The sequence below is a fragment of the Cydia pomonella genome, unplaced genomic scaffold (genome assembly GCF_033807575.1).
Source record: "Cydia pomonella isolate Wapato2018A unplaced genomic scaffold, ilCydPomo1 PGA_scaffold_161, whole genome shotgun sequence".
Lineage (NCBI taxonomy): Eukaryota > Metazoa > Arthropoda > Insecta > Lepidoptera > Tortricidae > Cydia > Cydia pomonella.
Window position 1 is genome coordinate 284,464 of NW_026907803.1, and position 15,757 is coordinate 300,220.

Here is a 15,757-nt window from a genome sequence, read left to right on the forward strand (position 1 = left end):
GTTTCATCCGGCTCACTTTCTACGATGATTAAGTTTCCTAAGAAATTTAAACTATACTGAGTTGAATTTGACAGACACCGCCGATGTCACGAAATCGCAAAAAAGCATTCAAAGACCCTGAATTTTGAGCCTGGACTTTGAGCAACATTATTCTATCTCCAATAATTTAGGTACCTATGGTTGGCGAAGCTGGCTGCCGACAGTGGGGCACTGCTGACGAATACACGCGAAAACAAACAAATCACTTTACCATACATTTGGTGAATGCTGTGCGCCAATGTGTCCACCCAGTACTACCGTTTATAACATGTCGTTAACCGTATTTTATGACTGGCACAAAATCCCGCTATCTGTACGTATCGTAATTCACGCACTTTCCATTGTACTTAAATACATTACTGCACGTGATATTATTTTACTTACTCGTACACGTACAAATTATTCATATACTAATAAGAATTATAAATAAAATTAGTTTTACCAATTCAAAGGTAAACTTAGAGTTCTATGGCAAATTGTCTAGTACAAGCAGTACGGGTTCTGAGTTAAGACTCTAACAGACAAATGCACATGAAAAGATTATAGCGGTCCCTTACTAGCGGTAAATCTAAAACGACTGTATATCCTAAATACTACAAATACAATGGATGAAATGGCGTCACACATTGTATTTCTAGTGATGTAAAATAACTACTATTTTGGTAGCAATTTCGATCATTCGATCTTACCCGAGTATACCTTATATAATAGAATAGATAGGTACTTAATTACATAGAAAATATCCACAACCCAGGAACAAAAATATCTGTGATGAAATTGACACGGGCGCTGTTACTGTCAATTTACTTGATAGAATGAGTGATAAATCGAACGTTCTAATCGCGCCAGAAATTCGGCAACGAACGTCACTCATTTTATCGATTAAATTGACAGCCACAGCGCCCGTATCACGTTTACTTCAATGACATCACTTCTAATTATGATAATACATAGAAAATTACTTCAACCATGTTATTTCGAGAAAACTTATACTAAGCATCGACCTTCGCCACGCTGACAAGTTAGATGACTAGATGCATTAATGTCCACATTGATCATTACAATCTGGTGTATCGTTAAAACAATACCTTAATTATGGCAGAGCTATGCTATTTTCAGTGACAAAAGCTGAGAATTAAAATTCTACCGATTCATCCATACAATGCACAAAGACCTATTAATAGACTTTGGAGAATGGACAGAGGAGCGTGGGCCATGCAGTTGTGCATTTCTGTACCGCAGTCACGTGCGGTGGGGTAAGCACAACTCGCAGTCCGAATTATTGCCGTGTGTTAACTTAAATAAATCGATTGTTTCGACGTAGGTACAACTTAGCGAATGTTATTCCATAGAGATATCTTGATGTAGTTTTTTTTGGTTCTGTACCTCAAAAGGAAAAAGGAACCCTTATAGTATCACTTTGTTGTCCGTCCGTCTGTCTGTCAAGACCCTTTATCTCGGGAACGCGTGGAGTTGCGAATCAAACTTCTAAGTTGAATAAAAAAAAAGATATGGTCGTTGCCGCAAAAATCGAATATATTGTCTTACAGTGTAAGTGTAAGACTTACACTACAAGTTAAAAAAAAGTTAAATTTGTACGGAACCATCGGTGGGCAAGTCCAACTGGCACTTGTCCGGTTTTTAGGGTTCCGTAGCCAAATGGCAAAAAACGGAACCCTTATAGATTCGTCATGTCCGTCTGTCTGTCCGATTATGTCACAGCCACTTTTTTCCGAAACTATAAGAGCTATACTGTTCAAACTTGGTAAGTAGATGTATTCTATGAACCGCATTAATATGTTTACACAAAAATAGAAAAAAAACTAAAAATTTTGGGGGTTCCCCATACTTAGAACTGAAACTCAAAAAATTTTTTTTCATCAAACCCATACGTGTGGGGTATCTATGGATACAAAAATACAAAAAATATACAAAATAGTTTATTTGGCTTAACTTATAATACACATAACATAAAGGGCTGGAATCTCCCATTAAGTATAACAATACTTGTGTCGGGAGACCCCGCTATGGATAGGTCTTTAAAAATGATATTGAGGTTTCTGATATAATTTTTTTCTAAACTGCAAACTTCCACCGAAAATTGGTTTAAACGAGATCTAGTATGTAGTTTATTTTTAATACGTCATAAAATTAAAAAAAATTTTTTTTTTTCATTAAACCCATACGTGTGGGGTATCTACGGATAGGTCTTCAAAAATGATATTTAGGTTTTTGATATCATTTTTTGCTAAACTGAATAGTTTGCGCGAGAGACACTTCCAAAGTGAAAAAAAGTGTGTCCCCCCCCCCCCCCCCCTGTAACTTCTAAAATAACAGAATGAAAAATCTAAAAAAAATATATGATATACATTACCATGCAAACTTCCACCGAAAATTGGTTTGAACCAGATCTAGTAAGTAGTTTTTTTAATACGTCATAAATGGTACGGAACCCTTCATGGGCGAGTCCGACTCGCACTTGGCCGCTTTTTTGTATGATAAAACATTCGTCTCTATCTTTTACTCCGCGGATATATCGTACGCGCGCAGTAGATAGATAATTACTTTCATATTTGTTAACTAATTTAGTGTTAGAGAGGTAGAGACTTCTCGACTTCTCTAATGCATTCAATGCGGTAGATCACGATTTACTTTTGGCTTCTCTTAAGAACGTGAACATTTCATCATCTGTGATTGAATGGTTTGCTTCCTATCTCCGGGACCATCATCAGTTAGTTCGGGCTGATAGATCTTCGTCGGACTGGTGTGAACTCCAATCTGGGTTTCCACGGGGTGGCATTCTTTCCCCACTGCTTTACTCGATTTTTATTAATCTCATTACCACCAAGATTAAATGCTCTTCCCATCTGCATGCCGACGACTTGTAGCTTTACATTCAAGCAACCACTGACGATTTGGATCGAGATGTGTCTAATTCGAACGCAGATCTTAACTTCATATCTACCTGGTCACGTTGTTATGGCATTGAAGTGAACCTCCTTACTCAACAATTGCATCCGGTTTGCCTTTGGACTCCGAGAGTACGACTATATCTCCGATTATCGCAAAAAACTTTACTGGCTCCCTATTCGTGAACGTCGATCCTTGCGTATTCTCTGTACTTTGTTTTCAATTTTATTTGATCCTTCAGCCCCTGATGATCCCCTGATGATCCAAATTCAAATTTGATGGAAACTGATCTCCAATTTATAATAGTCCCTCGACATCGTAAAGGTTTCATGTCGAATTCCTTCACCATCCAGGCAATCTGGCTGTGGAATAATCTTCCTCTCTCTATGAGACAAGCCCAGAACAAATTCTGCATCAAGCGCATGTTGCGCAAGCATCTGTTAAACAAGGTTCAAAGGTCGTCCTTATGATGTTTCACAATGGGTTTATACATTTTTTTTTTTGTATGACTGTATTTTGTGAAAGTTTTAGTATTCAATTTGATCTATGAATTATATTCATTAGTATTATATATGGAATAATATTTACAACATCAATAAATTGCTCTGATAATTAGATTAAGATAATTATATGTAATACTGTCTTACTATTCATAAGTGCTTGTTGCTAGGCCTACATGAATAAAGTATATTTGAATTGAATTGAATTGGGTATATATTTATACATGTATGTATGTGTATTTATTTATTTCTGTGTGATATTATTTATAGGTATAACATATAAAATAAGCCATTTCAGTCATATGGTACATTTCTGGTTGAATCAGTCAAACAATAACATAATAATAGAGATATGTTACCGTAAAATTCTGTTTTTCGTGAAAACGCGTTTTCCCTAGTTAAAAATCGGTTTCCGTATCACCTCAGTGAAAACTATCACTTTGTTAAAACTAGTTTTCCTTAAGGCCCCGGTAAAAACTAATTTTAACTGAGTTTTTAGGATTCCGTAGCCAAATGGCAAAAAACGGAACCCTTATAGATTCGTCATGTCCGTCTGTCTGTCCGATTATTAGTTAAAACTAGTTTTCGGAAAGTGCCTAGGTGAAATCTAGTTTTGACTAAGTGTTCAAATATCTGTTTCAGTGAAAACTAGTTTTATATTTATATATATATATTTATTTATTTAAAAATTGATTCAGATAACAAGGCACATATTACAAATACCTTATAGACTAACATACATATAAATTTTATAAAATTAAAATCAAACACTCTTTAGGCTAGACTTGGGTTTTGAGTAGACGATATCTAATACAAAATAAAGGTTTTTTTTACAAGTTAACATTATAAAATATATATACATAATATAATATTTTGACTGAAAAATCTTAGTTGAATCTAATTTTCACCAAGGCACTTTGCGAAAACTAGTTTTAACTAGTGAAAACGTATTTTCTCCAAGGCGCTACAGCAAAATAATTTTAAATAGTGAAAAGGTTTTCGTTTATATCCATATGACCATAAATAGCAGAAACACGAGAAATGAAACTCGCACGCATATCTACATGTGATTTCGTATTGAAATCCCTTTGCGCATTTGGCTACGGAATTGTTAGAGCGATATAAGTTTAAACTGTCTCGGCCGTGATATATCGTACGGACTGTTAAGTGGCATGCAAAATGTATTTATACTTTGTACTTCCTTAAATCGTTATGGCGTCGTGCCAAGTGAAACAATCTTCCGCCGGCCACGATAACGGCAATACTCATGATTTTATTACATGACGCTGTAATAAAATTTTAATAAACGAGGTTTCGAGTACATTAATGCAGTCATTAATTTCATTATGACAAGTTAAATAATAAGTTTGGCGTTATTTATCAGTATTTTCGAGTAGTTAATTATTTTTATATTTAAATGGCTTGTTACAGCTCTTTGCGCTTTATTAATTTCTCTGGGAAATGGATGAGCAAAACGTAATTAAGTAAAACAAAAATGTCACACTATTGAATTAACATATTTTGTCTGATATTCCCTTGATTTCAAACTGATTTTAAACTACACACAAATCATAAACCCTCTATTGTGTGTCCAAAATCCGCAATTCACGGCCAGCATTAAGACTAACTGTTTCGTTAGAACGAATAACTTATCTGTAAAAATATTATTCCGCAATACATTAACTGCCAACACTAGGTTCATTTAGTACCGATAACGGGGCGCTTGGCACTGAAAATGTTAAATTTCATCTCAGAAAAACAAAAAAAATGTGTTTTGATTTCAATTCTAAAGGTGGCGACTGACTTGTAACATTTCGGTGTAATGTAACGTGATACAACCCGAGCATTACAACAGTCCGTGCAGCGAGCCGAGTCGCTCGACGCGAGCACCGCGTGCTCCACTCGGCTGTCGGTTTTTACGCGAATCCCTTTGAGTGTTACAAAGGTGGCGACTGACTTGTAACGATCGCCGTGAACGATACATTACAAGCAAATGTTACAAGTCAGTCGCCACCTTAATATCTGTCGAGATGACATTTAATACAAAATGAAATATCAATTACAAATAATGTGATCATTGCCGCAATGACGGTCGTAATAGACAGTTTCTGAACACATCATAGAGAGCTTAAAATATGTGTGTACGAGAGTGTAGGTAAAACTATAAATGTTTAGCCACATATTTTTACTAAGGTGTAGAGTTTGTGAAGTTAGGGCTTATACTTATACCTAGAAGCTTGTACCTTGTACTTGTACCAAGAAGTTTGGCTGTACTGATAACTTTTTGACAGGCAGTGCGAGCCTTATAGTTTCGTCTTGGTAACATTTCATTAAAAAAAATGTTTGGTGGGCTTTCACTTCTTTTTGTAAATTGCTTATGACAATCTTCCATCCCCTAATTTAAAGAGTGGGGTGATTTACAAAAAAAATCAGAAAATACGTATTTTATTATTTATAACAAGGAGTTCCTATATACATTTTCAGACCTCTAGCATCGAAATTTGCGAAATTCTCGTACAAACATTCATCCCCTAGTTTAATGGGTTGGGGGGTAAAAGTACCAAGCTGCAGATTTTTTTGTTAATTGTGTATTAAAACTAGCTTATATACCGAATTTCAGCTTTCTGGACTAGGAAGTAGCCTAGGAGTTTTGATGATCATCAGTGAGTGAGTGAATCTTTTTTTAGATATAAATACAATTCAAAGTATAAGAGCTATGTAATTAAAACGGTTTATGTTTAATATGTCCATTATTGACATCATATCCCGAGAATTTTATTCATCTGGCATAATCCAAACCTAAGTTATGAGGGTCCAAAAAAACGACGAAGCGCTTCGAGAAAAGCTCGGTAGTGCCCTTCGCTTCCCTTGGCTCGTCTTGTAAATGTTCTTAAAGTACCTACCTTAATTTAAATAAAATACATGTATACTGATGCACGTCTTGTTCTCAAGCTCAAAAATGTTTTCACTACATCATCTATTAAATCTTATTTTAGATAATGAAATAACCAGGCGTTACTTTGCGGAAATCCATCCTAATTAAAAAAATACTTTGTTAATTCGCAAAAAGACAACGTGCTAGTCAATCATTGCTAAATCGTTATACCTACTCGTGTATTTTTACATGCAATTTATATTCCCATCCTTCCGCCGCTAAAATAAATACGCAAATAAATATAACAACCCATCACCAAAAGGTTCTCGACTCGACACGTGTTTCGCCTCTGTACGAGGTATTCTCAGGAGATGCTGGATATGTTGACGGTCTGACGTCTGATAACTGAACGATTTGATGATGATGATTATGCGGTGGGAGTAAACATTAATTGCATGTATAAAATCCGCAAGTAAGCATAATGGGTTAGCACTGATTGACTAGCACGTTATATTTTCGCGGATTAGCAAAGTAATATTTTTTGTATTAAATCTCATTTTGACAAAATACAGTAAACTACATGCTCACTGCGGTACAGGGTCCATCTAAACCCGTGCATATATGGCAAATTGATAAGTTAAACAAATTTTCTGGGCAAACGAGTTAAGTTGTAATGCTCGAACGCGGCCGAAGGCATTTAATTGCTACGAACTACGACGTAGCACTTCGTGACAAACTTGCAATTATGTTACGTAATATATGTAAATTTCATATAAAAAAAGTGGCGGTGACATAATCGGACAGACAGACGGACATGACGAATCTATAAGGGTTCCGTTTTTTGCCATTTGGCTACGGAACCCTAAAAAGTGGTCTTACATTACACACAGTATCGGCCCGATTTGAATAATGAAATACGATAAAGATAAGTTCTGGTTTAGATAAGTTCTAATTTAGATATCGTTTGATTGTCGTATAATTGACAGAAGCAGCTCGATTCGGGCAACCAATGTCACTTTGACGTTGAGAACTATCGTAAATACGTCATAATGGGATCACAGCGGAATCGAAATAAACGTCAATTTTTACATGTCGTTTAGTTATCGAACTTTCCAATATTTAAACGTGTCTTGATCATTCTGCGAATCGGGCCGTATAGCGTAGGATGTATACATTTTAGGATGTTATTGCATGGATTAAATAATAAAAAAATATATTATGTGTTTATTATTCGTATTTGGTTTGTTACACGCTTATTTATTTTTCGATATAATTTAATATTAACCCATTCAGCGCTAATCGCGACACGTTGTCGTTTTGACTTTTCGAAGCATTTCCTCTACATACCGGGAGACCTGTTATCGGCTACGACGTAGCGCTACGACCATAGCTCAGTGATGAATGTGTTAAAATATTTATTTTGTAGTGTATATTATTTTATTTTTAAAATAGTATAATTTTTATATGTACCTATTTCACCCCTTAATGCTATTCAACAACGAATAGGGTTCTTTTATTTCGTTCCATACAACAACCTTAGGTAAATTTTAACATTTTACACATTTAAGTGATAAGCAACATACGCGCCTGACAGCTAATAAACGTGTCATGGCGTGAAATTTTAGCAATTAATACGACATCAAGCACTAACAATAGCTCACTTCTTGACAGCATCAAGTGAGGGCTCTAAGATCCGTATTAAATAAATCGCCTCACAGTTGATACTCGCGCGGGTCAATGAGGCGTGACGTTGACGAGGGTTGCCTCACATTCACCAATATGCACGGAATAGCGTCGTGGACCATGTTTGACATGACACGATTCAGGTGAAAATAACTAAACCTTTTTTCCACACTATCGAGGAAAATAAATATTGACAATTAGATTGTTACATTTCATCGTCAAAGGTTTGATAGAAGATATTTTTATTTAAGTATTTGCCTAATAGTTCAAAATAAGTAGCATTATTTTGAACTCTGTACTTATATTATTGCCGATAAATAAAAAGTTAGTACTGATCAAATCATTACGTATGTATGCAGTTCCCCGTGTAATATACCTAATGTGGGCTAAACAAACCGAAAATAAACGCGACACAGAGATTTCCCGGGCGCGTTAAATAACTGATAAACGGAGGTGCAGTGAATGGTATTCAGATATTTTTATAGTTGATCGAGCGGCAACCCTTGTCACTGTCATTGCGCATTATCTGCGAGTTTCATATTGGACTGCAGGTTGCCCGCGCGCCCTCGATTATTGTACTTTTATCAAAGAACTTGTATTTTACTGGTGTTTCTTCGAACAAAGACTCCCAACATTTTATTTTTAACGTAAGATTATACACCCAACTACAAATGTCAAATATACCTAAGATAATTTACTTTTAAGCAAAACTTTAAGTCTGATAATAATTTAAAGTAACATTCTCTGAATATTATTGATAAATAAATAAATATTATAGGACATTATTACACAAATTAAGTCCCACAGTAAGCTCAATAAGGCTTATGTTGAGGGTACTTAGACAACATATATATGTATTGATATTTATAATAATAGCTTATGAAGGATCGAAATAATTAATACACGCGTAAGCTGGTTGTTTCATATTTAGGATATTTTGAATAGTCTTACAATATAAATTGTTCTTATGGAGTTAAGAACAAGTAGGTATACATATATATAGACTACCACTTACATACATCTAAGTTTCTAATAGTCACCATTCATATAGGTAGCACTATTTACGCATATATATATATATATATATATATATATATATATATATCCATAGTATTCTCAAAGGAAATCGCCATTTTTTTTTACAAACAATGGCTTAGTTACATTCAGAGCAGTCAGTAGGCACTCCCGAGAAACGAGTGACTTAGTTGCGGCAGCAATTGATAAATGCACTATGTAATTCGGAAACAAAGGCTTACTTTGTTGTAACTGTAGGTGAAACTTTTGTCTATCCGGGACAACGTAGAATTTTCATTAAAGCCTTCTTAACAGCGCCCTCACATAAAAGAGCAATTTTTCCCGGTTGGAAAATCTCGATGCAGCCGCATTAACGCTTTTATTTGCTCTTCTCTTCGAAAAAACTTATTATTCCACTTTTCTTACTCTGGGAATTACATTATTTTCTTGCAATTCTATTTATGGAAACCATTTTAATGCTTCCACTTTAATAGATATCTCCGTTTACTGTGCCGTTGTTTTTGATTGGATCTAAATTGAAATGCAATAAAAATTTGGTTGGTCCATATTTAATAATTAGCCATAATTACCTATATCCTAGTATCCAATTAATTTGAACATTAATAAATGTTACTCGAAATGTATTTTTCGGTACTACCTTTTACTCAGACTGTTCTTTTCTTTTGACAGTGATCATACTGATCATCGGGGTGGTTGTGATTTCGGGATGGCATCGTGTTTATTATTTAGTTTAAGTAGTTATTAGTAGTAGTATTGTTGCTTTGTTACCAGTTTTTAATAAGTATTATCAAATTTGAACCTAATCAAACATCGGGATGTTGTTTTAATTAAGCTTTCAAAATATAGCGTATATTTTAGTTATTCACACATACTAATTAGTAGTAAGTAAATAAAAGGTTGTTAAAAATGGGTAATGGTTTACCCCCTTATTCATAAACGTCTACTAAAGTTACGAAGCCGCTAATAATCGTTTGTCCCTTTCTGACGTAATGGTATGATGAAAAGGGACAAACTATTATTAGCGGCTTCGTAACTTTAGTAGACGTTTATGAATAAGGGGGTTAGAATTTAAAAAGACAATTATGATTGACTTCCCTTAAAAGTAACACCAACATGTTGCTTTATCCACACCTGTGGCTTTCACTAACGCTCTTGAATAAATAAATAAATATTATAGGACATTATTACACAAATTGACTAAGTCCCACAGTAAGCTCAATAAGGCTTGTGTTGAGGGTACTTAGACAACGATATATATATATTATATAAATACTTAAATACATAAAAAACACCCATGACTCAGGAACAAATATCCATGGTCATCACACTAATAAATGCCCTTACCAGGATTTGAACCCGGGACCATCAGCTTCGTAGGCAGGGTCACTACCCACTAGGCCAAACCGGTCGTCAAAAATGAAGCTCTTGAATGAAGGCTGGAATTTCCTTTTTTTAAAATTAATGATTCCGCTTTAACAGCATCATATTAGTTGAACTGAAACCGTAAATAGTATTAGCGTGCCAAACCAAATGAAAGGCCAATGATGTATGACTTCATAAGCGGCTGGGCAGCGGCACGTAAACGTTTGAAGTGAATTCGCGAGCCGCAGGTTGGGGTACCTTTTCGCTCCGCCGCCGTCACGTTCGCTAAGAGCTGTCAGCGAGTGTTCCGATAGAATAGATACTCGTAGTAATGACTGAAATCGGCAATCCTACAATTTATTATTAATGAAGATTCATTACAGAGGCCATCAGTTTTTTATATTTATTGCATAATTTGTATTAATTTTTCGTTTAATTGGTACAGAAATAAATTTAAGATTAATTATATGTTCTTTTCTACAAGCTTTCCTTTGAAGTGAATTCTTGATTGTTAGGAAGTAATCAAGCATGTTTTATAGAAACATAAAAAATATACGCCAATCCGGGTTAGTGTGCAAGATGCACACTAAAACTGTGCAACTACACAGTCTAGAAAAGCACTAATATTTTAATGGTTGATATTCAAAAGGTGACTGGTCAGTAAAAACTCAAAAGAGAATAAAAAATGTATGCTACTGGTATATGCTATGACCTACATAACCATTTTACAGCCCAGAACAGCCTACTGAACGTATTTCGACGTGAACAGAAGCTAATTTTACCGTTAACCCTAATGCAGCATGTTCATTTCGATCACGTGCAGTCCCATGTGGTCTGTGAACAAGATTGATGGACTCACCGACGCGACGCAACGACAGTTCATCTGAATGTCGCTCCTGTTGCCATTCTAGCACGTTTCCATTTACTGGATAATGCTCTCCACTCGCTGTTCTATGTAGCTTACTAACGGCTTCAATGTACAAAATATCTTACGGATACCAAATACACGCCAGTTTTAACGAAATTAATTTCATGAACGTCAGGAAAAGATGAATTTTAATTGAACGCGTATTTTCGCTTGGTTATTTTGTTAGTTATAAAAAAGAAACAGGCGGTACAGCCTTCCGTTATGCTGCTTCCTTTGTCTGTCCTAAAACTTGTGTCAACGATTAATCAATACTGAAAAGTCCGGATATCTAGATTTAATACTAAAATAAAACTAAGAGGCGAAATGGTCTAAATTAAAAAGCAATGCCTTGTTGAGACAGAGCGAGCGGAAACAAAGCGCTAGGAATTCATCAAGCTCTTTTGAACCGCGTATTGTAGTGCGGTATTCACAGACCAGGGCGGAAAGAAAATCTTCAGCAGTAGATCGCCACTCTTTGACGCCTCGATGCAAAAAGTAATCTCTTTTCTAGGAAAATCCTACTTCATTACTTTGTACGGGAGCTCCGTTATTTTACTTGTTGACTGTGAAAAGGTATTCAATGATTTATTAAGATAAAGGTATAAGAATATTTAAATTTATATTAATTAATTTAATTTAGCTGTTTAGTTAAGATTTAATATAGTTTTATTTCTAAATAGAATCAATTTTTTTTTCCTTATTAATATGAAATCATATTAACAAGGAAATTAAAAAAAAACACATTCAGTTACGCACAAGTTTACATCCCAGTATTTAATAGTACATAAATTCTTGCAGAGTTACGAGTAAATTTGAATCAAGCTTCGTTTTCTATTCCAATATGTTAACTTTTACACTTCTAACTTTAACACAACAAACGATATGAAGAGTTTTAGAATATTGTACACGAATGAGTAATCCTAGTAACTATTATTCTGAAAAATATTTATTTCCTAGAATTCGTGAACCTCGCTGCACTCGTGTATTTCGTTAAAATGTTGCCTAAACGTTAATCCGGACCGGAAGCGATGCGTAAACTTTCAGCAAATCGGTTCGGCAGTTCCGCGTAATTTAGTTACAAACCAATCGCATCCGAGTCTCAGTTGGAAGTAATTCACGTACCTTGATTATTAAATTTATCTTTTGAAAACGTAATACCTATGTGTGAACTATCTGGTACATTTAATAAACGACTGTCTGGAAAAAGTTAAATTTGGTCATCTTAGCCCGATAACTTTATAAAAAAAAACCGGCCAAGTGCGAGTCGGACTCGCGCACCGAGGGTTCCGTACATACCTGTAGGTATATAAGTAAAAGATCACCCATCACAACAATCGAGTCATATCAAATTATTAAAAATATTTTTATTTTTTGATGTAACTAAAAATGTACGTTTTTCGCATTTTTTTCTTTATCTGTGCTATAATATAAGACGTTGCTTCGTACCAAATTTCAAGATTCTGAGTTCACAGGAAGTACCGTGTAGGTTTTGATTCCCTTGCGAGTGTCGAAAATTTGCGGAAATTTACGGCATAAACGGCTGTATCTTTTGATTGCGTTGGCTTAGAAGTTTGATTTTTTCACAGCTTCAAGGGACAGTAGACTTGAGTATTGATATAAATTCCAGTTTGATACCTCTACGCGTTTCTGAGAAAAAGGGTCTTGACAGACAGACAGACGGACGGACGGACAACAAAGTGATCCTATAAGAGTTTTTCCTTTCGAGGTACGGAACCCTAAAAAGATTACTGCTACTAGTGATGGGCCGTGGAAATTTTTTCCTATGATTTATGGGAAAGGACTCCCGGAAATATTCCTCTAAGTTACCCAAAAAATTACCATTTTGTCAAGTAAGAGAACGTGGAATTTACACTCAACATTTTCCTGCAATCGATTGAGGTACTGTTGACAGAAACGTCTTAAACTCGTACGTTTTATTTTATAACGCGTACGTTTTTCTAATATATTAATACGTTGAATAAATAACAAATATAATGATATGGAATTTGTCTTTTGGAGCTCCAAATCGTATAGACAACTAAAAAAAATACCCAATTTTTCCTGGAACCTAAGAAGGGAAAAAAGTAACAGTAGCCTGAATAAAATCCCGGTAACAAAATATCACTAATTGTGAATTGAAATTTAACACAACGGGGTAAGAAAGGTTCTATAGTTAATGGGGGTTTATCTAGTACCTATTAGTAGGGTACGAAATAAATTTAAATATTTTTATTAATTGAATAATATAAATTACAAGCAAGTTACTTAAATTATTTTGGTAATCCAAATGTTGATAATTTAAGTAACTTGCTTCTATTTTTTCATAATATATTATTTGAATTATATTGATACGAGTCTAGGCGTTCTACGCTTTACGTGACATTACTGCGCTGAGTCGACAAGCTGACTGGTTCAGTTACAGGCAATTTCTCCGGTATTGCCATGAATAAATATATATATGAACCTAGATCTGAATTGCTAGAAGAAACTAAATATATTTAAGTAATGTACCTAAGCAGAAATTAATGAATTCATTTATAAACTGTAACCACCAAATAGGCATCTTGCTAAAAATTACCGCGGGGACTTGTAAATGTCTCAAAGTAAATGTAGACCGCTCAGAAAGGAAACCTTACACGGAGATAATCAAATCCCCAGCATCCGATGGACACTTCAGCAGGAACTGCGTCCGCACCGGAAGCCGCCCGCTTCACTCAGTCACGTCACTTCCGGTGTCCCCCGCTGCCGGATTATGTTAATGCTGTTTCACATACATTTGTCTTTGCGTAATGCTCCAAAGCTTTTCTTGCTTAGAAACAGTATTACTTTCCGATGTTGTTCACCTACGTTATTTATCATTGTTTACGGTTATTTTGTTTCAGTTTGATACAACGCTGATGTATAAGATTTTCAAATTCCGCATTTTTCTTTGTTTTCTAATAAAATAATACGAGTACACTCAACGATGTTTGTGCATATTAAAATTATAAACAAAAATATAATGCACATACAACAATGATAACTTGAGATTCATCATTGTTTGTTGTATTTCATATCTTCAAATTCATAAACAGTCTTTGATTGCTCAATTCCAAATCTTTACTATTAAATACCGCATGCTAATTTGTTAGCCGTATCAGAATCGATACGTTGTCTATGACAGATAGTAGGTAGTACGTAGCTAGTGCAGTTCATCGACTCCAAGTTCCGAGAACGGGCAGCAGTGGCGTGCAGCGCCCGTAAGTGGGCCCCAGCGTGGCGTCCACTTATACGCTTGTTATTTTGCTAACACATTTAAGTTTGTGCGCTATGTTATATTCATGTTGGCCGCCAATATTTTTCCTATCAACGTCGAATATTGAGCCTTGTTAGCCGGTGACCTTAAATAGAACGCCCGCTATGCAAATTCCCTTGCCGTCATGCAACGTAATTTTTAGTCACTAATTGGGACATGAAAATTCCTACATATTAAATTTTTAACTAGCACAAAATCTGCCTTTGAAAATATGCTTCTCTATTTTATTTAGAAAATGTTACCTAATCGCTTATGTAGGCACATTTAAGTTAACCTATAAAAATACATTACGCTCGACATAATGTGAGCGTTAAATATTATTGGTAAACGATAACCAGAACCATCAAGGGCGCATGACTAAAGCTGGAACCGAAACGATAATAATCCGATAAAAAACATACATAAAAGTTATTCTAGGTACGTGCTCAATATTTGTTGTATGGAATTGGGAAAATCCAATTGTGTCAACACGGGTATAGGTAGGTTTGCTGAATGGAATCGGCCGACAGGTAAACGGTTATCGCGTGTAATAATAACGTCGGGACGAATTCGTCGTGATAACACGTAGTTGCACCGCAATTATGGGCCGTTAGGCGCGCGCGCCGGCGCCACGCTGCATCTACCCTAATTGCACGATAAACAGTATACCTACCTCTTACTGCAAACGCTAATTTTGGGGAAAAACGAATTAGAAACGTATAATTTCGCTGAGAAATGTATTTGCAAACTTTTTCTCGCACCCGTTGTTTCTTTATTTTTCTTGTACGGCACTTCTTTCAAATAAAAACAGTGTAACTAGAGACACGTCAATAATAAAGACTTGCAATCTTCATAATTATGTTTTTCTTCATAGTTTTATTAGTCCGACTCATTTCCCTAAGAAATTTAAAAGTATAGTTCCATCCGGAAGAAAACATGAAACTTGATATGTATTTAGTTGATGCTTCCCTTTTCCCCACTTTTCATGTCACATTTTCAAGATTTTCATTGCTCTTAGAAAAATGGTTAGTTAAGTTACACCAAAATTTTCAATGAACGAAATATTCTATAATATTTATTTATTTATATCTCAAGGGAAGTACTGTAAATAAACATTTAGTGCTCTTTTATAGGTAGTTATAGCATGTCTGTAGCATGTCTCTTTGGCATAT